At 46.1% G+C, this 26,981-nt stretch overlaps 1 long non-coding RNA gene across 5 annotated transcripts in view; it reads left to right on the forward strand.

The window, feature by feature from the left end:
- Positions 1-9,481, forward strand: part of LOC311584973 — a 70,634-nt gene extending 61,153 nt beyond the window's left edge. For all 5 annotated transcript variants that reach the window (XR_014775059.1, XR_014775060.1, XR_014775061.1 and 2 more), the window contains one exon: positions 7,179-9,481. This is a non-coding gene — a long non-coding RNA (uncharacterized lncRNA). The remainder of the gene's footprint in view (positions 1-7,178) is intronic.
- The last annotated feature ends 17,500 nt before the right edge of the window (positions 9,482-26,981 follow it).

The following is a 26,981-nucleotide window of genomic DNA, read 5'->3' on the forward strand; positions in this document are numbered from 1 at the left end:
AGTGATGGGTGAGTGAGAAGCAAGGAGGTAAGGGATCACCCAGAAAAGGATTCGCAAAATCCCAGAGCGCCCCTACTGACACAGCCCTTCTAGTCCCATTTCAGGCACTGTACTGGACTCGTTAAGCCTATCAGCCAGTTCGTTACTTGGCAACAGGTTGGTTCTTTAAAATATTTGTTTTAATATTTGTTTGATTAGCACACACATTATTAGGGTTCATTGTAACCTTAAAAAATAGGTGCTAGTTATGCGGCCAGGTTTGGACTCTGCCTCCTGAGTGCTGGGATGAAAGACCTGGGCCACATGCCTGGCATCATTATGGCATTTTCAACCCAGAATTTGTTGTTGTTGTTGTTATTGTTGTTGCTGCTGCTGATTCCCTCTTCTCACCTATGGCCCCCACTCTGTTACCTCCTCGTTCTTTCATGCCTCATGTGCTCTGTTGCCTTCTCCTTACTTCCTCAGCACCCCTCTTTACTCCCTCCCCACTCCCTTCCCACCCCCACCCCACCCTCATCCCGTGGCTTGTGGTCTCCTTTCCAGTTTCATGGCCTCTGTGCACACTCAGCCTCACTTACGTACACACACGTAAACATTATAAGCTAGGATCTGCGTGAGAGAGACAACGTGTGGTTTTTTTGTCTTTCTGACTCTTTTTTACCTCACTTAATGTAATTCTTTCCAGATCGGTCTATCTTCTTTTCCTCCAAAGTTTTAACACAGAAACCTTCAGAGTCAGGAGTAGCCCAGTAGAGGGAGCCATTTCAAACAAACTCCACAAGCTGAAGGCCGATGGAGAATTGGCCAAGCAGGTGGTCCTGTGTATGCTTTGGAAACGCCAACTGTTCACAGAGCAGCTTGGGTGTTCAAAAGCTCTGAGCCAGACCAACGCTTGTGCGAGGTGGTATACTGGGGTTTGTGGGCTCCGCAGGATTTTGCAGCCTGCTTCCATCAGCAGAGCTTAGTTTGAACCCAGTGTGGCGGTTTCCACAGTTTAAGCCTTTTGGATTCTGTAGGCAGGTCCTGGCTCCGGTGTGGTGCAGGAGCTGAGCAGCTCCGCCCACCTTGCACTTACAAACCAACCGGTGTGCTGTCGGTTGAGATCCCGGGTCAAAGAAACCTGCAACTCAGGTCAGGGGACATTAGCAGTGGCAGGCTTTGCAAGGAGTGTCTAAGAAGGTGACACAAAGGAGAGAAAAATGGTGGAGCTTGAAGGCCTGGGGAGCTGGCTCTGTGGGAAAAGCATGGGAACTTGAGCTCTGATCAGCAGCATCCACTCAAGAGGCCCAGCTAGGTCAAGATAGTGTGTACTTCTAACTCTGGGGAGGTGGAAACAGAAGGACCGTGGATATTTCTGGCCAGCCAGCCTAGCTGAACTGCTGAACACCAGGTTCAGTGAAAGATCCTATCTCGAAAAACTAAAGTAGAGATTTATTGGGACATTGACCTCTGGCTTACGCATTTGTAAGCATGCATGTACACACGTACCTCCCAACACACACACACACTCACACACACACACACACACACACACACACACACACACACACACACAGAGAGAGAGAGAGAGAGAGAGAGAGAGAGAGAGAGAGAGAGAGAGAGAGATTCATTTCAACTTATCTCTTTATCTACACTACGGTTATGTTCTGAGATTCCAGGAGATGGGACTTTCAATGCATGAATCCAAAGAGAGATGGCATTGCTCAGTACAGAACATCCTGTGGGTCCATGAGGCTGAAGAAATTGAGCAATTGTGCTAAAAGATACCAGTTGTCACAACTGATAAATTCTGAGACCCTGGGTATTTTTCACTGACAGTGAAATCCATTCCCAGCAGCTAGAGGTTGTGAGACAGCTGTTTGGACTGCAGCCTGAAAGGGAGCTAGCTGCTGTCTTTACAAAATATATATATTTTTTAACTGTGTGTGTGTGTGTGTGTGTGTGTGTGTGTGTGTGTGCGCGCGTGTGTGTGCACATGAGCATGTGCCCACAGAGATCAGAAGCACTAGATTCCTCTGAATTGGAGTTGTGAGCTGCCTGATGTGGGTCCTAGGACCAGAACTCAGGCCCCCCTGGAAGAACAGTGTGCTCCCCTAATTGATCAGCCCCAGCTGCTGTCCTTGGCCTATGTTATGTCCAAGGACACTGTGGGTTGAGGACAGAAATGTAAAAGGCACACACTGTTAGCAGCCTCGACCCAGGAGTGACGCATCATAGTCAGCTTCAGTGCGGCAGCGAAACTGGTTTTCTGTGCTCACCTGGATGACTGGAACCTGGGAAATGTAGTTTATGTCCAAGCCTGGGACAGGGCTCGAGGGTTTGGTCAACATTTAGTCAGTCCCTGTAGGTCAGTCTCAGCTCAAAATACAGTAATATCCAGTTGTTCTGGGGACGTAGTCACTAGATCAGTGGTTCTCAACCTTCCTGCTGTTGTGACCCCTTAATACAGTTCCTCATGTGTGGCGCCCCTCTCAAGCCATACAATTATTTTTGTTGTTATTTCACGACTGCAATTTTGCTACTGTTATGAATCATAATGTAAGTATGTGACATCACCCCCAAAGGGTTTGTGACCCACAGGTTGAGAACCCTTGCACTAGATAGTCAAGAAAATGTGGTTGAAGATACAGGCGTTTGTCTTGAGTAACACTCTCCTCCTGTCATAGGTCACAGACTACATAGGAAAAAAAAAAGGCAATTGTTATGCTATACACCTGACTCCACAGACGAAGCTATTTGAGGCCAGGTGTCTCTCTGGCCACTGCGGAGGAGACTGAGATGGTTTGTGACACCCACATGCTGTGGTGTACAGTACAAGTATCAAAGTTAGCAAGAAAAGACAAAGAGGATGGCATGCGGCTAGGATGTGGATCCCAGGAAAACGGAACATGCTGCTACCATCCTATAACAAAACAGAGCAGGAAAATCAAGTACTTTAAAAGCCTGGCAAAGCCCAATGGCCCTGGAGGATTACAGGATGACAGAGCATTAAGACCGTAGGCTGTCCCTTCATCTGGTATCTGTACTCAGTGTGGGATGGCCCCTCCAGTGAGAGGGCCTAGGGACTCCAGCCGTTGACTCGGTTCTCCCTCTTCTCTCCTGCATAATTAATTAACTGGGAGAGAATTAGAAGGAGAGCCTGACAGGGACATCACTAAGCATCAGAAAATGCAGTGAATAAGGGAACCGGATGTTGGATTTGGATGCTTTTCTATAGGTCCAAGACTTCTATAACGTACACATGAGTCTTTGCTTTGGTTTATCTTATCTGCTTTGAACTCACAAATATTTAGCTTCATCTATAAATAACTAACCTAACACTTACCAACCACAGGAAAGCAGTTACACGACAGCATACAGAGAGGATGGGGAAGGCCAGTTTTGAAAGGCTAATGTGCTTTTCTAACAAGCATTTCACTCAAAGAAGACAATTTGCAACCCTGTGATTACCGTCCCATCAGAGAACCTGCACAGTGCTACTGGCCTTGGACATTTCAGATTACAAATGCCTTATGGCACTTAAAGCTGGGTTATGGTGTATTTTGGAATTAAATAAAATTTTTGCTTAAAACCAACTCTTTCACAGAAATTACTCTTGGTTTCCACAAAGTTATGAAAATTAAATTGGAAGGATCTTCTATTAAGATTTTAAGAGCAAGTAAATAACCGTAAGGATAGCATCCAAATCCTGTGTCGTTTCTCCATTTTCATCGAATATGGGACCATTTAACCACACAGGAAGGAGTGGGTGGATTTGGAAAGTGGCTGAATCCTCTAATTTGAATCAATCCGAATTAAACACAAGCTGCCGTTGCATTAAGCAAGTGGATGAACACAATCTATACTGAGTGGATGTGGAAGAGAAGTTGGTTCTCTGTTGCTCAGAAACCCAAGGCGAGACAGACTTTTCTAAGGTTGAAAACTGAGCTGTTGATGGTTCAGATTCTTGCTCCTCGTGGTATCCAGCTCAGAGGGCCACTGTGTCCAACAGACAGTGTTCTAAATGCCCTTCACAGCTCTCTTACTGTAAACATGGGTCAGCACAAAGGGTGTCTATTGAGTGCCATTGCCCTTTACACCTTTTTGCTGTTCATTCCAGTACAGCTCTTAAGAGCTGGTTATTGTTCTTAATCACAAGGGCACCAGCTTCATTACGATGAATTATGGTGCCATTGGCCATGAGCTCAAGACTAATAAACCAACCGTATATACTAAGTAAGGTTAGGACACAAGCTTAATCTTTGACTGGTGGAGATGTTCTGGTCAGAGGCTCAAAAGAACCTAGTTTTATGTTATTCTAGGAGTCATGGTCCTGATTTACTGATTCAGTGTTTGCAGAGATACTACAGAACACAAATAAATACAGACTGGAGTGGTAGAGGTGGTTGTGGTAGACACACCACTGCAATCTTTCAAGGAAGGCTTGGCTGTACAGCCATGGGGAGTGGGGTTGGTAGGCTTGGCTGTATGACCATGGGGAATGGGGTTCGTAGGCTTGGCTGTACAGCCATGGGGAATGGGGTTGGTAGGCTTGGCTGTACAGCCATGGGGAATGGGGTGGGTAGGCTTGGCTGTACAGCCATGGGGAATGGGGTTGGTAGGCTTGGCTGTATGACCATGGGGAATGGGGTTGGTAGGCTTGGCTGCACAGCCATGGGGAATGGGGTTGGTAGGCTTGGCTGTATGACCATGGGGAGTAGGGTTGGTAGGCTTGGCTGTATGACCATGGGGAGTGGGGTTGGTAGGCTTGGCTGTATGACCATGGGGAGTGGGGTTGGTAGGTTTGGTTGTACAGCCATGGGGAATGGGGCTGATAGGCTTGGCTGTACAGCCATGGGAAATGGGGTGGGTAGGCTTGGCTGTACAGCCATGGGGAATGGGGTTGGTAGGCTTGGCTGTACAGCCATGGGGAATGGGGTGGGTAGGCTTGGCTGTACAGCCATGGGAAATGGGGTTGGTAGGCTTGGCTGTATGACCATGGGGAATGGGGTTGGTAGGCGTGGCTGTATGACCATGGGGAATGGGGTTGGTAGGCTTGGTTGTACAGCCATGGGGAATGGGGTTGGTAGGCTTGGCTGTATGACCATGGGGAATGGGGTTGGTAGGCTTGGCTGTATGACCATGGGGAATGGGGTTGGTAGGCTTGGCTGTACAGCCATGGGGAGTGGGGTTGGTAGATTTGGCTGTATGACCATGGGGAGTGGGGTTGGTAGGCTTGGCTGTACAGCCATGGGGAATGGGGTTGGTAGGTTTGGCTGTATGACCATGGGGAATGGGGTTGGTAGGCTTGGCTGTATGACCATGCGGAATGAGGTTGGTAGGCTTGGCTGTACAGCCATGGGGAATGGGGTTGGTAGGCTTGGCTGTACAGCCATGGGGAATGGGGTTGGTAGGCTTGGTTGTACAGCCATGGGGAATGGGGTTGGTAGGCTTGGCTGTATGACCATGGGGAATGGGGTTGGTAGGCTTGGCTGTATGACCATGGGGAATGGGGTTGGTAGGCTTGGCTGTACAGCCATGGGGAGTGGGGTTGGTAGATTTGGCTGTATGACCATGGGGAGTGGGGTTGGTAGGCTTGGCTGTACAGCCATGGGGAATGGGGTTGGTAGGTTTGGCTGTATGACCATGGGGAATGGGGTTGGTAGGCTTGGCTGTATGACCATGCGGAATGAGGTTGGTAGGCTTGGCTGTACAGCCATGGGGAATGGGGTTGGTAGGCTTGGCTGTACAGCCACGGGGAATGGGGTTGGTAGGCTTAGCTGTACAGCCATGGGGAATGGGGTTGGTAGGCAAGCTTTAACTTACAGGGTTCCTCTTAGCCAGAGAGTCAGCCTTCCTGAAGCCATGCCCTTCTCTGATTTTGGACCCTCTCATAGTGTCCAGCCATGTTCCATCCTTGCAGCATTGGGTGAAACTTTGTCAGACCCCTATGGCAGTTTCACCTGGCTTTGCTGCTTCCTCTCTAGTCCAGGGTGCTAGGTCCTGGCTAATACTTTGTAATCCCAGCCATAATTCAGCTCCAGTGTCTGAAAAATCCTGCTTGTTCTGGCAGCCTGTGCATGTGGCAAAGTGGAGAGGCTCTTTGAGATCGCCCGTCTCCATCTCTTTTCCCTCATTGACCCCTTACTCTCCTAGTTCCAGGGTCTCAATGCACACCCTGACAACCAGTCCCAAGCCCAGGGACATTGTGATGTCAGGGACCATCTCTCCCCTCTCTCCCCCCCCCTCTTTCTGTGGGGAGATGTACCCAAGCCAGTCTCACACCAACAGTTACATCTCACAGGGAGGGAGCACGTTCCTTGGTAGCCCTTTCTCCTAACCAGCTCCCAGCAGGCCATTGCCTAGGCATGGAGGTGGCTGTCTCCCTGTGTGGCATTCATGGCCTTTTTCTACCCTCCCCACTCCTGCTGTCTGGACCTCACCTGCTCCGAGGAATGCTAGCCTTTGCTCTCACCTCCTGCCTCAGCATCTTCCATTAAATGGGCTCTTTCCTTGGCTTCTAAGAAGAGAACAAAGGGCAAAATCCCTTCTGTTTCTAAGCCACCTGGAACGGTTTTTCCTGCAGATGCAAAGCTTTTACCAGAAAGCTCCTACTACAAACAGCTTTCATTCCTGTTGACTCTTAGTGTTTCTCCATCAGATGTGTATTTTGTACATTGCGAGAAAGACCGCAGGCTGCCTCACTGGATGTGCTTCCAAGGAGCTGAAAGAAATTTATGGAGAGAGAGAGAAAAAAAGCTAGTATTTACTGGGACTTACTCTATGTCAAACATCCTGCTGAGTACTTTACATATTTATTTTGTTTAATCCTCATAACACCCTTAAGAGGTTGGTATGAATGGCCCTAGTCAGCAAGTGAGGAAACACAGGCTTAGAGAGGTAAGTGATTTGGCTCACGCACCTGTAAGTCAGCAGAGGGGAATTCACATGCACGTCTTGTTGTCTCACTCCAGAGTTAGATGGAGCATCTCCTAATACCACAGAGAGGGTGGGGGGGGGGGAAGAGGAGAGAGAGAGAGAGAGAGAGAGAGAGAGAGAGAGAGAGAGAGAGAGAGAGAGAGAGAGAGCGCCTCAGCCTGCAGAGCAGACTCCAGTTCCCAGAAACAGCAGGATAGACAGCAAGAACGGACAGATGGATCCAGGGAAGAAGAATGATGCTCTCTTTTCTCTCCTTAAAGGACTCAACTTCAGCTCCAAATTGAACTGGGAAGCAGATCTGAACATTTGAGCTTGGTCGGCCTCATTTTAATCATGAGTCTAATAATCTGTCATCATTTAAAGGCCATTTCCTCCGCACCTGCACCCGGAGTGCATCCAGAGGCTGAGGCTGAGAGGGAGAATCCCAGAGTCCCCGCTCTGGTCCTCCACAGCCACGTGGCCCACTTCCAGCCGTGCACGAACGGCTCCTAAGTGTCATGGTGCCTGCAGCCTGGAAGATGAGAATGGAGAGAGGGGAAGCAACCACTCTGTTGGCCTTTCTGACATGTCAGCATTGGGATGACAAGGACAAAAACAACAACAAAAGACTCACCTGTGGGCTCGAGTGTCATTCGTGTCCATTCGATCTGGGAGAGACATGAAGATGGACAGGTTTCCACGGCTCCCTGCTTGGATGTTTTCCTGCTCTTGTGAAGAAATTCACAGACATCAAATCGCATCCCCAGATGCTTAACACCAAATCTTGCTATGACAGTTTAGTGACAGGCAGGGTTTTTATTCATTCTTATTGCTGTGGTGATTGTCAGGGAAAACATTTTATATGCGTAAATGGGCTTATTTAAACAACTTAATATATGCATATATATGGCTCTATATTGGGGCCTAAATCAAAGACCCAAAGAAGAGGGCAGTGACATTCCAAGGTCCCCACTGGTCTATGTGGTATATGGTGCCAGAACCCTGGCTCATTCTCCCTAGAAACCCTGGTTTCTGAGGCTTCATCTATGATGCTGGCTTGTACGGTTCCCTAACCCAGTTCCGGGACCCGGGGGCCTGCCTTTGCTTTCAAGTGTCATCACAGTACCCGTTTGCTTCTTCAGAAAACAAAGCTGGGAAAGAGAAAGAAATTTGAGTTCATCTTTTAAGAATTCTGGTGTTGGAGTCTGGAGTCCAGCAGACCTGGATGAAGCCCTGAGTCCTCAGCTTGCTAGCTGTTTGGCCTTGAACACATTACTTCCCTCTTCTACGAGTCTCAGTCTATTCATCAAAAACATGGATATTATCATGTGTGACTCATGCTACTGTTGGAACGAAGTGGGGTGTGTATGCAGAGCCCTGTAGCATGGGGACACGCCGTGTATAGGGACAGTTGGTGTGATTAGGGGAAGAGTCAACATACCATCGCAAGCTCCCATCTAGAAAGTCCTAAAAACACGATTAAGTGGAAGAAAGACACAGGCAAAGCTCACTTGTTATCTGAATCCTTTTATATAAACTGCCGAGAACAGTTTATCCTAAGGAGATGGATTACGGACTAGCAATTGCCTTGGGTTGGAAGTTGCAGGGCTGAGGCCGACTAGTACTGACCGTGCCATTAATTTGGGAGTGATAAAAGCATCCTAGAAACAAATAGTCATAAGGGTTGTGGAAATGTATGAATATACTAAGAACTACTGGACTGTACCCTTTAGAAGGTTCAATTTTATGTATGTGAGTTTACGTCTTTTAAGAATTTTTAAATAGAAATTTATTATGCAGCTAAAAGCTTGAACTCTGAAGCCGATTCATATTGGGCACTCTCTCCCCCTCTCCAGCCCCGCAAGAAGACTGAAAGTTCATCTTCCTGGAAGCCCTGTCTTGCTTCCCAGGTACATCATTTGTTCTGTGAAGAGTGTACAATAAATGCAAACGCGGTGCAGTTCCGGTATTCGAGGGAACAATGTGACACACAGCCCCCATCTTTCTGCCTGAGGCTGCTGAGCTGTGTGGATTTATGGGCAGAAAGAACCAACCAAGCCTATGTAATTTCAGAGTTTCGCTGAAGCTTAGTCGGTCTGGGAGACCATCCAGGTGGGAAGTAAGATGGCTCCCCTCCATCTGGGATGAGAAAACGGGAGCTATGAGTGGAAAAAGTCGATCAGATTAGCTGTGAAAATGTTGATGTATCATAGCCATTGGTTCAGACCAAAAATAAAGAGGAGGCTGTCAGTGCACAAATGTGCATGTGCTTGTGTGGCCGTCACTCACATCACGGAAGGCTGAGGATGGAGACTTCACTAAAGGGAAAATTGGGGACTTTGGGATGAGTCAGCGAGTAGTCCAAGACTGGAATGTATTAATTCTGGAATTTCATTCATTGCTTCCAGAGGATGATTGAAAAAATACACAGTTTTCAGGCGCAGTCTCGGACAAGGCTGTCAGCACCATGCAGGGACAGTGTCAGTGTGAGGAGGCAACAAGAGTCTCGTGAAAAGTTATTTCTTCACTGTTTGAGATGCCCATGAAGCTTTGTGGCCTTTCGCTTTATTTTTTAAAATGATTAAATATGTGTGTTTTTTAAAAATCAGAGACATTCGTCTTTAGTTTTTAATTTCTTCCAGATCTATGGCTGGCCAGTGTTGTATATATCACACTGAGATCTTTGGAAGATCTGAAGCTTGCATACTTTCAAGTGAGGGGAAAACATTTATAAAAAGGCAATCCTTTCTTCCCCCCTACCACATTAAAACATCAAGGAATCGGTCAAATTTTTTACTGGAAAAATGTGAGTAGGTGTGTGTGTGTGTGTGTGTGTGTGTGTGTGTGTGTGTGTGTACATGCTAGTGGAAGGTACACATATGTGTGTGCAGGTCAGCCTATGTTGAGATCATACAGCAGCCCTCTGGCTTTATTCCTTAGGCACCATACACCATTTTTTCTTTTTATTTGAGACAGGGGTTCTCCTGGCTTAGAACTCAACAAGTAGGCTAGACATCTGCCCAGCAAGTCCCTGAATCTGTCTCCCCCTCCCCAGCACTGGGATTCACACACTCAGCTTTTTCACATGTCATGGGGTTCAAAATGCAGGTCGTTATGCTTGCAAGCTGAACACTTTACCGATCGAGCAATCTCCCAAGCCCAGAAACAGTATTTTTATTTGTTTGTTTGTTTGTATTGTATATGAGAGCACGATGTGCATTGTGAGCCACCATATGGTTGCTGGGAATTGAACTCAGGACCTCTGGAAGAGCAGACAGTGCTCTTAACCGCTGAGCCATCTCTCTACCACCCAGAAACACTATGTTTAAAACCCTGCTGGTAGGAGGTGAAATAGAGTCGCCACATATGAGTGAAAGAGCTTGGATACAGAAAGAAAAGCAAAACGAGGTAACAAGGTAGCATAGCAAGGTCTGCCGGACACACGGGGCTGCCCTCTGAGCTTGCTTTGATTGAGAATGTGTTGTCCAACAAGACTCAGTTAAGACTGAAAGCCCCCTGTGCTGAGCCATTACAACAAGACCAAGCAGGGGAGGAGACACACTCTTGCAGATGACATAAACACCCAGACACACAGCGTGTAACCACACATCAACTACTTACTATGTCAAGTCAAAAACTAGGAATTTCACTATTTGTCACAAAATCTAGTGAGGTCTTTCGGATTGAGTTAGTTTTGCAAATAAAAGAAACTAAAGGTCTAGAAGGTGAAAGTCAGGGAGCCCAAAGTCAAGCAATGGTCTCTGAAACTGGGACCAATTAAGTTTGGTTTATGCTTTTGACTGTGCCAAACAAACAAACAAACAAACAAAACAACAGAAAGGAAAAGAAAACAAACAAAATTTAAAAACAAAAAACAACCAAAGAAACAAAAACCTGGCTGTTACGTTTGCAGTCTTATAACTGGTTTGACACCATGTTTCTAGAACCTTCCATGGCATGGTTTTCGTATGTTTAGAAGTACTATCCCTGAACTAACTGTTCTTTTATGTTTGCTAGTTCTGTTTTCAGCCCAGCAGATCACTTTTCCTAAAGCCTTCTCTTGTGAGTGATGCTGTTGGCCAGGTGAGAATAGTGAGGTTCACTCTTTCCCCAGCCAGCGCCCTCATGAATCAAGTTCTTGAGCAGTGGTTCTCAACCTTCCTACTGCTGGGGCCCTTTAATACAGCCCCTCATCTCGTGGTGACGCCCCCAAACCATAACATTATTCTGTTGCTACTTCATAACTGTAATTTTTCTATTGTTATGAATCATAATGTAAATATCTGATACGTGACCCCTCCCCAAAAGGTCGCAACCTGCAGGCTGAGAACTGCTGTTTTCTGCCTTCGCTTTCCCTGCAGCCAGCTTCCTTAACTCTGGACTTGCTACGGAAGCTCAGAAGCTCAACCACTTTGCTATAGCGTATCTAACAACTGCAAAACTGGCCACCATTACAATTTATGTTCCAAAGACTGATTATTTTTTTTTTTAAAACAGTGACCCTCTGTTCACTCCCTACTGACTAAGCAGTCTCTTCTCTTTCATTGCTACAAGATGAGGTGTAATCTTCTTAAGATTCCTTATAATGGTTTTACTGTTAGGATTCATCTTTGGAAGTATATTTGCTATGGAAAACTCCCTAACTATATCAGGATTGAAATTCATTGTAAATGAAAGAAAAATAAAAATAGCAATGGTGTTCACTATGGAAAAGCCGACCAAATCCAACCAAGCACTTTTTCTCTTTGGTGTGTGTGTGTGTGTGTGTGTGTGTGTGTGTGTGTGTGTGTGTGTGCAGAGTCTAGAGGAGGATGCCATGTGTCCTTTATAAGTCTTGAGACATGGTCCCTCACCGAGCTTGAAGCTCACCATTTCAGCTAGACCAGCTGGCCAGTGAGCCCTAGGATCTGCCTGTTTCTGATCACCAGTGCTGTGGCTATAGGCACATTCACCCACGTCTAGGTTTTACATAGACCTTTGGGATTCGCATGCAGGTCCTTATGTTTATGCAGCAAGTTCCTTTACCCACTGAGGCATCTTTGTAGGACCCCCATTTGTTTCTGTAAGTAAAGCTTGGTTTGACGATAGCCCCGACCGCTCATCTCCGTGCTGCCACCCTACTTGGCATAATCAAGTTATTTCAACAGAGATGATGTGTAGCCAACAGAGCCAAAACTATTTACTATCTGGCCCTCTGTGGAAAAGCTTGCTGATCCCCGAGGTAGGGCATTGGCAACGTGGGGTTTACATGAGCACATACTGTGGTGGCAAATCCAAGACCAGCCTGTCACTTTCCACAAGTAGAGTTGGGCTATTACATCACCTCTCAGAGACGGGTTTTCTCACTTTTAGAATAAGGCTGGGGCTGGGATCACAGAGCTATCTGGCCTCGTTTCTAAGGCAGAGTTTGCTGTGTAGCTCAGGCTGGCATCTAACTCCCAATCCGCCTGCCAAGCCCTGGGATTACAGGGTACGAACCGCCACATCTAGTTCCCACTGTGATTATTCAATGAGACAATATCCAAAATTCTCCTCACAGCGCCTGGCGCAGCAAGTTATTACTTCCCTCTCTCCTATTGTTCTCCCTGCTTAGTGACTAATTGGAAAATAATACTGCATTTCTTTGGGCTTATCTATTAAGTAATCCCTGACCAGTAACAGCATTTGCAGCTTAGATATGATCTAGGCAGGAAGACTATTGCATGTGAGGGGTTCCAGATCCTTCTAAAGTGAGCTTCAAACACTGCCGCCAATTTCACATGCTGTTCATTTTATTTACAAGTGACATAAAACCAAAGCACATGAGTTCTGGAGAAAGAACAGTGTCTATTGGTTCCCATTAACTATGAGTCACTGGGTTGGTACATGGTGAGCTTGGACATGGAAACTATATCAGGAAGAATCTGTTCTCCTCCTGGCAGTGTGTGTGTATGTATGTGTGTGTGTGCATGTGTGTATGTGTGTACATATGTGTGTGGTGTGTGTATGTGTGCGCGTGTGTGTGTGTGCACGTGTGTGTACATGTGTGTATGTTTGTGCACACATGCCTATGTGTGTGTGTGTTGTGAGGGAAGCAGGGGTTCAACCAGATTTTCCCCTTATGCTGCTTCACACACATGGCTTTGTGTGAGTCGATATGCAGCCCTTGGAGAAAATCCTAGCTGTGACCTCTCTCCATACAGTCTGTGGATTAAAGAAAATGTCTACATTTTCGGTGGGTCATAAAAACAATGCAGAGAAGACTGTTCAACAAAAGGGACAGTGAATGGTAAAGCCAATGACAGGGCTTATCTGTTCCTTAAAGAAGTAGTAGTATAAATTATTATTATTATTATTATTATTATTATTATTATTATTACTATTACTATTACTATTACTATTACTATTATAAGGTTGTTGTTGTTTGTCCACACAGCAGCTCAATCACAAATGGAGCAATCCTTGTTCATTGCTTTCAGGAAAAGAATGAAGGTTGCTGTGATGGGACCATATTATTTCCTGTGCTGCCTTCTGGAGTTTTTCTTATATGTCTGTCTCAGACATCTGAGAGCGAGCATGGTCAATTGCCTCCTTGAATCTCTCTTTGGCTGGCCTGGAGTTTTTTTGGTTTAGCTTTGTTTTGTTTTGGTTCTGGGTTTTTGAGACAGGGTTTCTCTGTGTAGCCCTGGTTGTCCTGGACTTGCTTTGTAGACCAGGCTGGCCTCGAATGCACAGAGATCCACCTGCTTCACGTGCCCAAATGCTGGGATTAAAGGGGTGCACCACCACGCCTGGCCTTGCCCTGGAGTTTTTACTCTTAATGAGCGTAAGGCACAGCTCTCCAAGTTCTATTTAGTATTAACTGTTGGCCCCTTTTGATGTTTTTTTTCCCCCCTGAGTAGTTCTTTCCTCAGTCACTTTGAAGGTTCTTTAGTCTCTACCTCATATCTGAGTTTGGGGCAGACTCAGATCCATTGATAAGTGTATTTTCTGTGATGTTTGATCTGTAGGGATCCTGGGTCTCCCGGAATGAGGGCTCCTCTCCCATGCGCTCTCTATCCAGAACATCGGGAATTCCTGAGAACAGTCTCTACTCTACGCTAACGTAACATCTAAGGACTTCACCGTGCAGGGGGTGCAGCTCTGCAACTCCACGTTAGTGAGGGCGGGCCTAGGGCTCCAAGAGTTTTCTCCATTCAGAGCTCACGCCAAGGATGCAAACTTCCTTGACATTCTTCTTTTCTTTCCTTGAGGGAGGGTAGACTCATTTCCCCTCCCACTTCACCGAGGGCAGCAGCTTCGCGTGGGACACTGACTTTTCCTCTGTCCTGGACTAACCACTACATCCCAGACAACGTCTGAGAGCCTCTGATGCACCAGGCAGCCCCACGCTAGCCTGTAGGTTACACTCTGGACTCCAGTTTCGTTTCCAGTTCCTGCGACTTCCTCTTCATTCTTTTGAGCTCAGATGGACATTTGGGACCGGGGCGCTGCTTGTATTTTATGCTGCTTTTACAGGTGTCTCCTAGCAGGAGGGTCTGGGTCGTGCGATCCACCACATTGTCCCAAATGGAGCTCCCATTAGGTCTGAGCAAGGCCCCTGTGAGATCATTCGAGCATCATGACCACTCAGGTGAGCAAACACCGAACGAGCTGCTCACGGGATGTCCAGGAGAACACACGGAAGCCTGCTGCTAACAGGTTATAAGCATAACGCATTGACCCACTCCTGTGTGTGTGTGTGTGTGTGTGTGTGTGTGTGTGTGTGTGTGTGTGTTGTAAATGCAGTGGGAACCGCAGCGCGGATACATGCTCTAGACTCACAATCGCTAACTTTATATTTGAAGTCTTTTCTCTCCACCAGCAACTCTGGGTTTCTTATTTAACCTTCCCTTTCCCAATATGCAAAATAGGGAGCCCAGGGGAGACAGGCGCTGTGTGCAGGGGCTGCTGGTCCTCGGTGCAGGGGCTGCTGGTCCTCGGTGCAGGAGCTGCTGGTCCTCGGTGCAGGGGCTGCTGGTCCTCGGTGCAGGGGCTGCTGGCTCTCGGTGCAGGGGCTGCTGGCCCTGGGACAAAGTGGCTTGGAGGAAGGAGCAGGGCTGTGGCCTGTGTTCTGTGCATGTCAGTCCGTGTGGAGTCAGAGAAAGGACCACCAAGCCAGTCCTGTCTTCCCCAATGTCTTACATGAGATTAGAGTTAGGAGCACAAGCGTCTGTCAGGAGAAACCTACCTACCCCTTCCCAGAACTGGAAAACGAGGAATAGATGTGAAGGGAAAATCAGAAGCCTGAGGCTCGCATCTTGCCAATTGAGGAGAATTTTGTCCCAGACTTCGCAGCGAGGAGAACTGTAAAATTCTGACAAAGGCTCTCTGACCTGCAGCACAGTGTGCGAACGGCTTCAAGTGTGTGCGTGTTGGTGTATAAACGCGACTCCTCGGACGGGTCTTAAGGGCTGTGCCAGGACCTGTGGAGCTCTGCTTAGAAAGAGTATGGGCGAAGTGAGCCAAGGACCTGGGCCTTCAACCACGGTAGACATGACAACAGGAAGGAGGCAAAAGTCTCTAACCGTGGCCACCAGAGAGCTACACACCACCATTAGCCCTCTAGCTAATTCAAAGAGGACAGCACTGGAGTGTCAGGCACCTTAGTAGCTTCTGACGCCAGAGCACAGGCTCTCACAAGGAGAACAAACAAAAATAACAACAACAAAACGAACTGATGAAACATGCCAAAACATCTCTCTTCAGGCTGGAAGGATATTGTTAAATCTTAAACATATTTTAAAAACGTATTTACAAAAGGTGGCGACAGGAATGTTGCAAATTTCTGAATAGGCTGTTTGCCTATTTTGTTTTGCAGGCTGATCAGCAAAGTGCTCTGTGGGCTGGTCCCTCCTGGGAAGGGGTCTGAGCCCTGGGAGGCCGTTCTCACTCAACAAGTGCTTACTCAGCACAGAGGTGCTAATGGCCAGCTCTCAGCAACCCTCTGCTTAATTTTTTGAAAGATTGCCAACACTGGCAAGAGCGATTATCTCTGTGCATTGAATGAGGATTGCACGAGGTTCCATTGCATTCAAATTGAAAGCTCGTTATAGAGTCAAGCAGGGGTAATTTCCACAACTCACTTTTTTTTCCTCCTGCTGTATTTGGGCACAAGTGGAAGTGACTCAAGTACATTGTTACAATCTGTGCTTTCATGTCAACACATTGAATCTTCTAGTTTAATATTTTTCTTTGCAAGATGCTAGCATCCCTACAATGGGACATTTTTGAAGACTGTCCATTATGCCACTGGGAAGGTCAGTAGGCCTGAAAATAAGAATAGCACGTTTCTGCCTAAATATAGGCAGATAAACTCTGAGTGCTGTGCCCAGGAAAGCTCCCATCATGGGTGGTGCAAAAGCCATCTTCGGGGCTTTTCTTTTGAGACTAAAACACAATCCTCGATCTACTGCAACCTTAAGATTCTATTATTTAAAACAAAACCCACCAATATTTGAAACCAGGTATGTTGCTTATAAGCTTAACTCCACTTTGTATCGTGGGTTACAAAGTGAGTTCCTTGCCAACTGAGCTACAGTATAAGACCCTTTTTCAAAATAAATAAATAAATAAATAAATAAATAAAAAGTCTGCTCATTGTACTTCATATACAAACTCATTTTTAAATGGAAGCCAGTTTCTTGACTGTGATAGGTAAAAAGAAATATAAACAATATGACTCCTGGAGAAGCATAAAGGAAAAATAGAGATTCTTCTCTATATAATATAATATAAGTGAAAATAAGCCAACCTCTAAACAGGAAGTAGGCAAGGGAATGGAAATAACGTCGATTCATATACTGTAAAAAGTGAAAGCCGAGGAACAAATGGGGGATTTTAAAAGTAATACTTCCATTAATTAGTTGAGATTTTATACAGTGTATTTTGGTTATATCCATCTCCCTCCCTCAGCCCCACCCAGCTCCCCTTCCCTGCCTGCTCAGCACTCTGTCATTAGAGATGAAAATGATAACAAATGGCTGAAAGCGGATATGCTGGTGCACATGAGAATTTATCATGAACACATCGACTGTGTGATCCTACAACTGATTGATGGTAAAGCGTTATGGAAGAGATGTCTCCACATCTTCATGGGAGCATTATATAGTGTTTTTAAAATTACATGTATTATCAGTAGGCCCAGCTAGCAATCAATCAAGACACAGACACTTGTTATATGTTAAGATAGCCTTAGTTAACCTGGGGCAGGGCAGATTTCAATCCTCTACACTACCTCCCATAGTGGGACGGGCATGGGATCCCTGCCTTAATCCCATGGCATCTGTTTTTAATAACTTCTATCAAGCTACCTCCCATCCATAATCCCAAATACTTGTTCATGTTCTTCATCTGGGCTGGATTGTCTATCCATGCGGTGGGTCATGTGCTTCTCCAGCTAACCCATGGCGGCCTTCCTCTCTTCACTTCAGGTCTCCTTCCTCCTCTCTCAGCAGTCCTTTTTCCCAGAATTCCTCTCTCTCCTAGCCCCACCTATCTTCTGCCCTGCCCAGGTGGGATGGCTTTTTATTAAGCAAAAGGTGGGTCAGACAGCAAGCAGTAATTAGCATCAAAATACATCAGTTTATCCTAACAATTATACATGGTAAACATGCAGACTTGGGAGTGAGGAATAGACAGTGGGGAGACACAATTTGGAAGGCGTTTCTCTTTGTTCATAACCATGAGTCATTCAATACAGTGGAAAATTGAAACACTTTCCTAAAAAAATAGTGATTCCAACCTTTTCACATCTTTCATGATTTCTTTTCTTAACCTTGTTCCCCCAAGAGAGAGTTCTAAGGAAATAACATCTCTTCTGTTAAAGAGCATTGAACCAAAGGGCAACAACCCTTCAACTTCCTAATGTTGAATTCAGGCACTAGGAAATCTATGATTTTACTTTAAAATAGTGTGTACATATATGCTTATGTTTTTTAAAGCTTTGTTTGCTTGAGTCTCTCTTTCATACTCTTAATAACACACATACACATAGAGACACAGTCTCTCTCTCTCTCTCTCTCTCTCTCTCTCTCTCTCTCTCTCTCTCTCTCCTTTACTTGAACCATCTCGTTAAGTTTCACAAAATATCATGAACTAGGCAACACTGTTGCCATTCTAAACAAATGTGTTTCATTCCTTTAAGAGGAGACAAAGGCTTTAATGGCAAGGAGAGCAAAGATTTGCGAGACATACATGATGAAGAAAACTGGCGTGCAGATCAATAATGTTACTGAAAATGTAAGCAAGGGCGCGGCAGATCTTCCTAGTTCAATAGGCCTGGGCCCCAGAAAACTGGAAGCCACAGGCTCCTAGAAGTTAGGGGTGGCTGGACTTTCAAGCTTTACCAAGAGGGTGACCCAGAGTCTACTCTGCAGGAGAGGAAGGTGAAGGGACAAAGTTCAAAAGGACCTTTGCCAAATGCTACAGAATTAGCATATTCAGAACAAGTTGCTGAAGAAGAACTGGTTTGAAAACTCTCTGCAGGGGCAGCCAACTAAAGCCAACAGAGCCATTCCAGAGTGCAGTGAATAACTTGGCTCATCGCTGACACCCATACCCACACCCAGGGTAGAGTGTTAGACATGCAGAGTTATATGTGAATCTGCATGTAACGTAGAGCATCCATGAAAAGGAAAGCAAAGAACTAGGCAAACGCTGAAAAAGTTAAGCTAAAGTAACAGGAGCTTCCACCACTTTGCACTACAGAGCCTTTGAGCTGCTAAGTTTTGCTTGTCTGTTCCCACCACTTTTGCTGCTTGCCAGTGTGTCCCATGTGTCCCTGCTTCCTTTGCTGTCACCTGTCTGTTCATTTCTTTGTTCTGGGACACAAGAAGCTAGGACCTCTCTCTGGTGGTGGCCTCTGAATCCAACTGTCAGGCAATACCACTGGGAACAGGCACCAATAAAGCTGGGCCTCTGACTTTTTTTTTTTTCACAAACAAGAAATAACATTCTCGGAAACAGAAATTTGAAGAAAGAGAAAACTGTCTCTCCTTTTTTAGTGTTATGTCCCCGAGAGTCAACAATGAACTGCTGGTAGCAGATGTGCAATGGTGTGTGTGTGTGTGTGTGTGTGTGTGTGTGTGTGTGTGTGTGGTGCTAAGGAGGAGAAGGAAGGATGAATGAAGGAAGGGGGAAAGGCAGGAAGGGAAGAAAGAAAGGGAAGGAAGGAGGGAGGGAAGGGTGGAGGGACAGAGGGAGAGAGGAAAAGATTGATTTTTTGGCCTTTCTTCTGACCTGCCTCTTTTTGCAAGCCAGTAGCATCTTTAGAGCATCCACACAACTTTCCTACCGGCTGGCAGGGAGACTCATGAAGCCCGAGCCCTAGCCTCCTCCTGGATCCGTGGCAAAGAGGCTGCCTAGTACGGATGACTGCTTAAGCCACAGTCCGGATCCTAGACGGCCTTGCAGACTTCCCCATGGCAGAGAGATGTCCAGTGTGTTTAAGCAGTTGTATTTTGAGGTCTAAGAAACATCAGCCTGGCTCTTGACTAGTTGCAGCTGGTCCCACATGTTAAAAAAAAGAAGAAGCCATAACTATCAGAATGCCAAAACCATGGCCAATTCTGTAGTGTACTCTTCATTATTTTTAGATGCCATATTTCTGGAAGGTTGGCTGGCTTGCTGGGGCTATTGGGCTGAATAACCACCAGTTCCAAGGGACCTTTGGTCCCATGTATGGTTAGACTACTAATGGTTAGGATGTGGGTTTGACCCCTTCTCCCTTAGGTCTGCTTTCTCTGTTTTGAGTTGACTCTTAGGCAGGCCCTTTCTATGAACTAAACCCTAAAAATTTCTGGCTCCCATAGCTCTTAGGGACATCTGTACCAGTGTGTATGTGTGTGTGGGTTCCTTACTCCCAGGGCTCTTACAGGAGCCCCAGAAATGATGCCTATTGTATTATCTTCCCATCTCTGAGCCAACCATCTTTATGGGGAAGACTATGCTCAGAAGTAGGAAAGAAGTTCCCCAAAGAACGTTCTAGAAGCTTTGTTTTTTATTTGTTTGTTTGTTTGTTTTTTCTTGAGATAGAGTCTTACTCAGTCATCCAGACTGACTTAGAATCCAAAATGCAACTGGTTTCAAACTCTCAGGGGTCCTTTTCCCTTGGCCTCTGGAGGTCACAGATGTGAGCCATCCTGCTAGCCTCCAGGTGTGCTTACTAGGAAGAACACAAAGGATGCAATAGGTACCAGCTAGAGGTCTGTCACCATTCATTAAAAAAAAATTTTTTTTGAGTCAACAGTATTCATTGAATGCAGGAGTGTGTCTGGTTTTGTCTTGGGTGCTGGGGCTGCAGAGTGAGGCAGAAGGCAAAACTCACAGTTCTCTGTCCTCACCCATCCAGGCCACCCACCCACACCACAGTGGAAGGAGGGGGTTCTGGGAAGACTCAGACAGCAGAAATGTCCTGGCCAGTGTTCCAGAGCCTCAGAAGTTTAAAATAGGGCAATCCAGGATGTGGTGAACGTGAGCACTTGCTTCCTGGTTCAAAGACAGGACCTTAACTGTGTTTTCACTTAGTGAAAAGGGCAAGGCGGCTCTCTTCAGCCCTTTTGGTTTCGTGGTTTTTGCTTGTTTGGTTGTTTGGTTGGTTCTGCTTTGGTTGTTGTTTGGATGGTTTTTGTTTTGTTTTGTTTTGTTTTGTTCTTTGTTTTTGTTTGAGGTGAGGGCTGCCTTTGTAGCCCAGGCTAGCCTCCAATTCATAATTGCCTTGGTTTCCCAAATGCTGGGATCACAGCAGTAGGCCATTTGCTTCGCCAGAGAACACTTTGTATGTGTGCTGTTATCCCCACAAGCCAGCCATCTTGCTTTTTAAGGTTTTCACTGGCCTGGAGCTCACCTAGTGGGCTAGGCTGGCTAGGAACTCACTGAGTGGGCTGACTGGCTAGCAAGCTTTGGAGATCTGGGCACGCCACACCAAGCTCAACTTTTTACAGCAGTTTTAGGAGTCCTCATGCTTGTGTGATGGGTACTCTATGATGAAGCTCCAGGTCCAGGGGACCCTTTGTTAGGGTACCACTTGCCCCACTCATGAGGGTCCCACTGTCATGATGTAATCAGTCCCCGAGGGCCCCCACCTCTTCATACCTGGGGGAAAGGAATCCAATGTATAAGTCTGACGAAGAAACACACATCTGGGACCCTTCACCCTTCCAAAGACCAGACTTTACCAGACATTGTTATTTCGTCTTAATAAATGATGAAGTTGATTCTTGTGTCTGCTTAAGAACCATATGTGTGCCATCTTCTGGGATATTATAAAGCTATTGTGAGGAGACTGGAGCAATCTTTAGGCTCACAGGAAGCGATTTGCACTTGTACATCTTGTACATTGTGAGAGAGCACGCAAAGACTGGGTGTGGTTCGGTTGCTTGGCTGAGAGGCACTCACAAGGACGTGAGGAAAAGCAGAGGTTACATCCCGAGGGTTTCCACGTGCAGCCGTTGTGCTCAGTCTGAGAGAACTCAATTATGGTCTAGCTGCTCGTTGGAGCATGCAGCAGGCTTTAAAGGTTGGGAAGACTCCTATAGTCTGACATATGGGCACCAATTAGGCTTTTATGGGTCTAAGAAATAAAATACTCAGTGCTAGAGTTGGTTCCAAGTTGGGGCGGGGGGGTAAGCAGCGTAATTTGTCTCTGAAGAAATGTGGGAGCGTTTGCCACCACATCCTGTTTTGCACACTGCCCTGTGCCATGCTAGCTTGTTGTCTGGACAAATTTATTCTCAGCGCTGGTGGGGCATATGCTTGTAATTTTAGGGAGGAAGGAGCTGGAGATAAGGTAGAAGTTGTCACTGCAAAATGAGCCTCAGTGGGGCTGTTTTCCAGCCCCATTTTCCAAGATACATCGTAGAGCCACCCCACCCCACCCCACCCCACCCCAAGCTGCCTGCTTCAACAAAACTGATCAGAAGTCTGTGCAAACTTTTGCCACGGGCTCCCGATCACATTTCAAACAATGTTTCAACATTTGCTTTGTGCCTGTCCCCTCAGCTGCCCCGGACTTGGCAAATACTGACCATCAGAAGGTTTTTATTTTCTTGAGCAAATACATGAATGGGAAAGAGATGATGAGGTTGAGCTCATGGTGGTGGGGGGGGGGGAGGGGGGGCAGAGGGGGCAGCGGAGAGCAGTGGGAGGAAGAACTGAAAAGTCAGAATGATTTTCCTTTTCTTCCAGTAACCTGCTTGGGCCTTGCCAACCAACAGACTGGCTTGCTTGAGGCAAAGAAAATTTTGTGATGATCCTTTGGCTCAATTCTGCCCCACTCCCCACCTTGTGCTAGGGACTGGACCCAGGGCTTAGACATAGGAAGCAAGTATAGCTCCTTCTCTAAGCCAAATATACATCCTTAAATCTATTGACTCAGCTCTTTAAAGCAGTGGTTCTCCACCTTCCTAACACTGTGACCCGTTAATACAGCTCCTCAGGTTGTGGTAACCCCCTCAACCATAAAATTGTTTCGTTGCTACTTCCTAACTGTCATTTTGCCACTGTAACACATCATAATGTAACTATCGGTATTTTTCCCACGGTCTTAGGCCACCCCTGTAAAAGGATCATTTTACCCTTCAGGGGTCACAACCTACAGATTGAGGAAACACTGCTTTAAACTCTTAACTCAAATTCTTTAAACCCATGACCAACCAGTGGCTTTCTCTCTCTGATTCTCAGTTTTCCTCACCTGTGAAATGGGGTTAGTGACACATGGCTTCGGGGGTTGGAAGAGGATAAGATAATGTAAGCCATGTACAACAGGCTGTACCCTGGCAGGGGAAGGGGGTACTGATGAAGTATGGATGTTCACGTGTGCACACAAACACAGTGTTATGCTTGTAGGTGTATGCTGTGTGTGCTTCTGTGAGTGTGGTGGCCCTTCCAGGGACAGATCCTCATGCCTGCAGTGTCTCTACTCAACTCAGGAGCCACCCAGGTGTCGGGTGACAAGACTGTTTGGAGCCACTTTAAATCCAGACACAGACAGCTAGCTCTCTCCCTGATGCTCAATTTGTTTCTCAGGCACAAAGAGGCCATTTAGATAACAAAGGCAAGTCTGAGATGCAGAATGGCTGATAGAGGCCCAGATGGGGCAGATTGGGGTGAAATAAAAGCCCTGTGGGGCCCATCAGTGTCAGGGACACCTCCATGTGAGAGGTGAGGTGGGAGTCACACATGCTTCCCATGTAAGGCAGCGCTGGTCCTTGAGGCAGGGAGGGGCAGCGGGAGCTGGGGGCCTTCCTTGGATCTGCAGCCTCACTTCAAAGGTGAAGACACCAGGTGGAGAGAGGTTGGCCTGTCCATGATCCCACTGTGAGATGGGCAGGAGATCAGAAATTTCATACAAGTGCTGGAGCAAAGACATTTTTGGAAGAAAGAAAAAAAATGTTTCTTCTTTTTTTTCTTTCCTGTTTTATTTAAACTAAAGGGAATTTAACTTTAAACACAATTTTGAAATATATATATATATATATATCTGAACACTAAGCAGTTATAAACTAAATGACATAAAAATTAACCCAGAGCAACCCAGAGCTCTCACCAAGTGGAGCATCCTCCCTTATCCCGTTCTCTAAAGGTGAACCTGTCAATCCCTAGGGCATCCATCAGGCTGTCCACGTATCTAGAGTACAGGTAAGTGCTTGTGGTCCCCACGGGTGAGGTTGTGCATGCCTTCTGTTTAGCCAGGTGTTTCTTTGTTTACTTAATGATGTACTGTGCACATATTCTGGCTTCCCTGCTTGTAGAGCTATTTCATTGCTTTACGTGGCTCTGCCAAGTGCACATGATGCCTCCTGATGGCAGTTCCATCCCTGAAGATGCTGAGACAGGAGGATCCTGAGTTCAAGATGAGCCCAGGCTACACAGTTGGCTCCAGGCCAGAATGAGCTACATAGAAGACCTTGTTTGTACAGGCCTTTAATCCCAGCACTAGGGAGGCAGAGGCAGGCAGATCGCTGTGAGTTCGAGTCCAGTGTGGTCTACAAAGCAAGTCCAGGACAGCCAAAACTAACACAGGGAAACTCTGTCTCAGAAAAACAAGCAAACAACATAATACAACTCATTAAATTTAAGTGGCTCCGCCATGTTTGACTAATCAAGAGTTCTTGAGTTGTGGGTATCTACCCACTTGGGGGTCAAATGACCCTTTCCTAGGGGTCACCTAAGACCATCTGCATATCAGATGCTTGCATTACAATTCATAACAGTAGCAAACTGTTATGTTATAAAGCAGAGATGAAGATAACTTTATGCTTGGGGCTCATCACATCATGAGGAACTGTATTAAAGGGTCAAAGGATTAGGAGCATTTAGAACTATGGACTAGATAAACAACTGTTTCACCAGCTTTCCAAAACGGACACACACGCCTTTACTGCATTTCCACCCAGATACAAGCAAGCCAGCAGTCAGGATTATGCTCAAACACTTTGAGCAGCTGTGTGAGCCTACCTTTCATGAACACTTCAGCATTGGGTCAGAGGGCATGTACACGTCAAATCTTCATAGACGGAACATTCACAGACAGAGTACTTTTTCCTGCCAGGAGTGCTGGCCCGCCTCCCTCTCCCTCATGCCCCTCAGCCCTGGTTATCAGCCAGATTCATGCTGTTTTCGGTGTGCTGTCTTATGTATACGCTTGGATTTAGACTAAAATTGAGCATTCACTTGTTTGGTGACTATTCAGTTAGACTTTTCTTATTTGGAACCAGTTGCTTTTATCTTTTGTCTCTCTTTTTTTTTTCTGCCCCATTTTTGTCTCTTTTCCTTCTGGTTTATGATAGTTCATTATAAATTAAGTAAATTCATTTCCCCCGTTTTGTATGAGTAACAGCTACTTATTTCCTATAACCACTTACTTATTCCCATAAAACAAATTTCTACTCATGTGCAGATAGTTTTCAGGACTCCATCTTGTTCCATTGACCCTGTGTTTACTCATGTCCTGGCATCATTCTGTTTTAAATGCTACAGGTTTGTGTTACAAAATTCACCCACAAAATAGCTTTATTTGTTTTAAAGGAGGCCTTAGTCGAGGCCTCATAGAGAAGACGTGCTTGTCAGGATTCTTCCAATACATACATAAAGTCACTCACCAGTTCTTCCTAGAACCAAATGTTTCCCTTAGTCAGGAAACACATTGTAGTTGAACCTAGTCCAATCCATTTGTCCACAAATTTCGGGAATTCCTTGTTTTTAATAGCTGAGTAGTGTAAATATACCACAGTTTCTTTATCCGTTCTTCTACTGAGGGACACTTAGGCTGTTTCCATGTTCTGGCTGTTATGAATACGGCTGCTATGAACATGGTTGAGCATATGTCCCTGTTGTGTGGTGGAGTATCTTCTGGGTATCTGCCAAGGAGTGGAATAGCTGGGTCTTAAGGAAGCTCTATTCCCATTTTTCTGAGGAAGCCCCAGATAGATTTCCAAAGTGGTTGTACTAGTTTGCATTCCCACCAGCAATGAAAGAGTGTTCCTCTTTCTCCACATCCTCACCAGCATGTGTGGACAAATGGATTGAACTAGAAATTATCATAATGAGTGACTTCACCCAGAACCAAAAAGAGTCAAATGGTATACACTCACTTATAAGGAGACACTAGCCCAAGGGGCATGTCCCATGAAAGTCTTCATGTCGCAGAAAGTGGGTCAGAGGGGAAGACTTCCTATTGGGACTTTAGGTGAGAGAAGCATGGGAAAATGGGGAAATAGAAGGGTCCAGAGGGTCCTAGAAACCTACAAGAACATTATGATGGGCAGATCTATGCCCAGGGGTCCTGCTCAAACTACGGCATCAGCCAAGGACAACATAGGCAGTAAACTTCGAACCCCCACCCAGATCTAGCCAACACACAGGACATTCCTCACAGTTGAATGGAGAGTGGGGTCTGACTTTCATGTGATTCTGGTGCCCCATTTTTGACTATGTCTCCTTGATAGGGAGACCTGGTGACACTCAGAGGAAGGATAATAGGTCACCAAGAAGAGACTTGATACTCTATGAGCATATACAGGGGGAGGAGGTCCCCCTTAGTCACAGACATAGGGGAGAGGAGTAGGGGGAAATGGGAGGGAGGGGGGAATGGGAGGATACAAGGGATGGGCTAACAATTTAGATGTAATATGAATAAATTAATAAAATAATTTTTAAAAGTTGAATTAAAAAAAAAAAGAACCTAGTCATTGGTCTAGTGGCAACAGGGGCTACTGTGGGAGGGCCTGAGGGGGGAATGAGCAACTCCTTATAAGCCTCCCATCCCAGGAAACATCAAGGAAAAGCTGGTTTCTTCCAACATGAAAGGACAAGAGAGAGAGAGGCTGGGACTGGTGCGAACACTAAGCAGCCAGTTCCTCCAAGACCCCACTGTGGGCCTCTGTGTGGTTCCTTTGCTTCGGTTTCCTGACGTTCACTTGCAAAACTCAACAAGGCCATGAACTCGGCTGACCCTGTGTTGCTGCAGGACTCCCAATTAAGTGTCATTCTTGAGTTTTAATTATGTCAGCCTCTGGTCATAATAAAAAAATTCTCTTAGGACAGCCGTGGAAATTTCCGATTCTCAGATCATGACTTGAAGAGAGAATTGAGGGTTTTCGCTTCCTGAACACGCTCCGGTGCACTTGGAAGCATCCAGCCAGCACCACAGGGCACCACCGAAGGACATGTGCTTCTGCTTAGATCCAACCCAGTTTCCCGAGCACAATGAACTGTGAAGCTACTGCACAGCATAGATGCTTAGCATCCACTTCCTGCTGGCAAAGCATTTGTCATCGCGCTTAAGACAACAGCCATAGACACACTCATACCTAGCCTCGGAGCTGAGGGTCTGTCTTCCGGGACCACCCCTGATTTCTAGTCTGTGCCACAAAGCATACACACCAGAATTTGAATTGAGGAAATTTAATATACAAAGTCAATAGTTGCCAAAAGGCAGTTAGTTATCAAAACAGAAGGAATATAAACATTAAAAAACAACAACAACAAAAGAGCCTATACGTCTAGGGGAAAGAACTATAAAAGGAGGGACCGAGAGACAAGTTAAAGGAGGGACCATTCCGGGG

The sequence above is a fragment of the Acomys minous genome, assembly GCF_964271855.1.
Source record: "Acomys minous genome assembly, chromosome: 15".
NCBI classification, from domain to species: Eukaryota; Metazoa; Chordata; class Mammalia; order Rodentia; family Muridae; genus Acomys; species Acomys minous.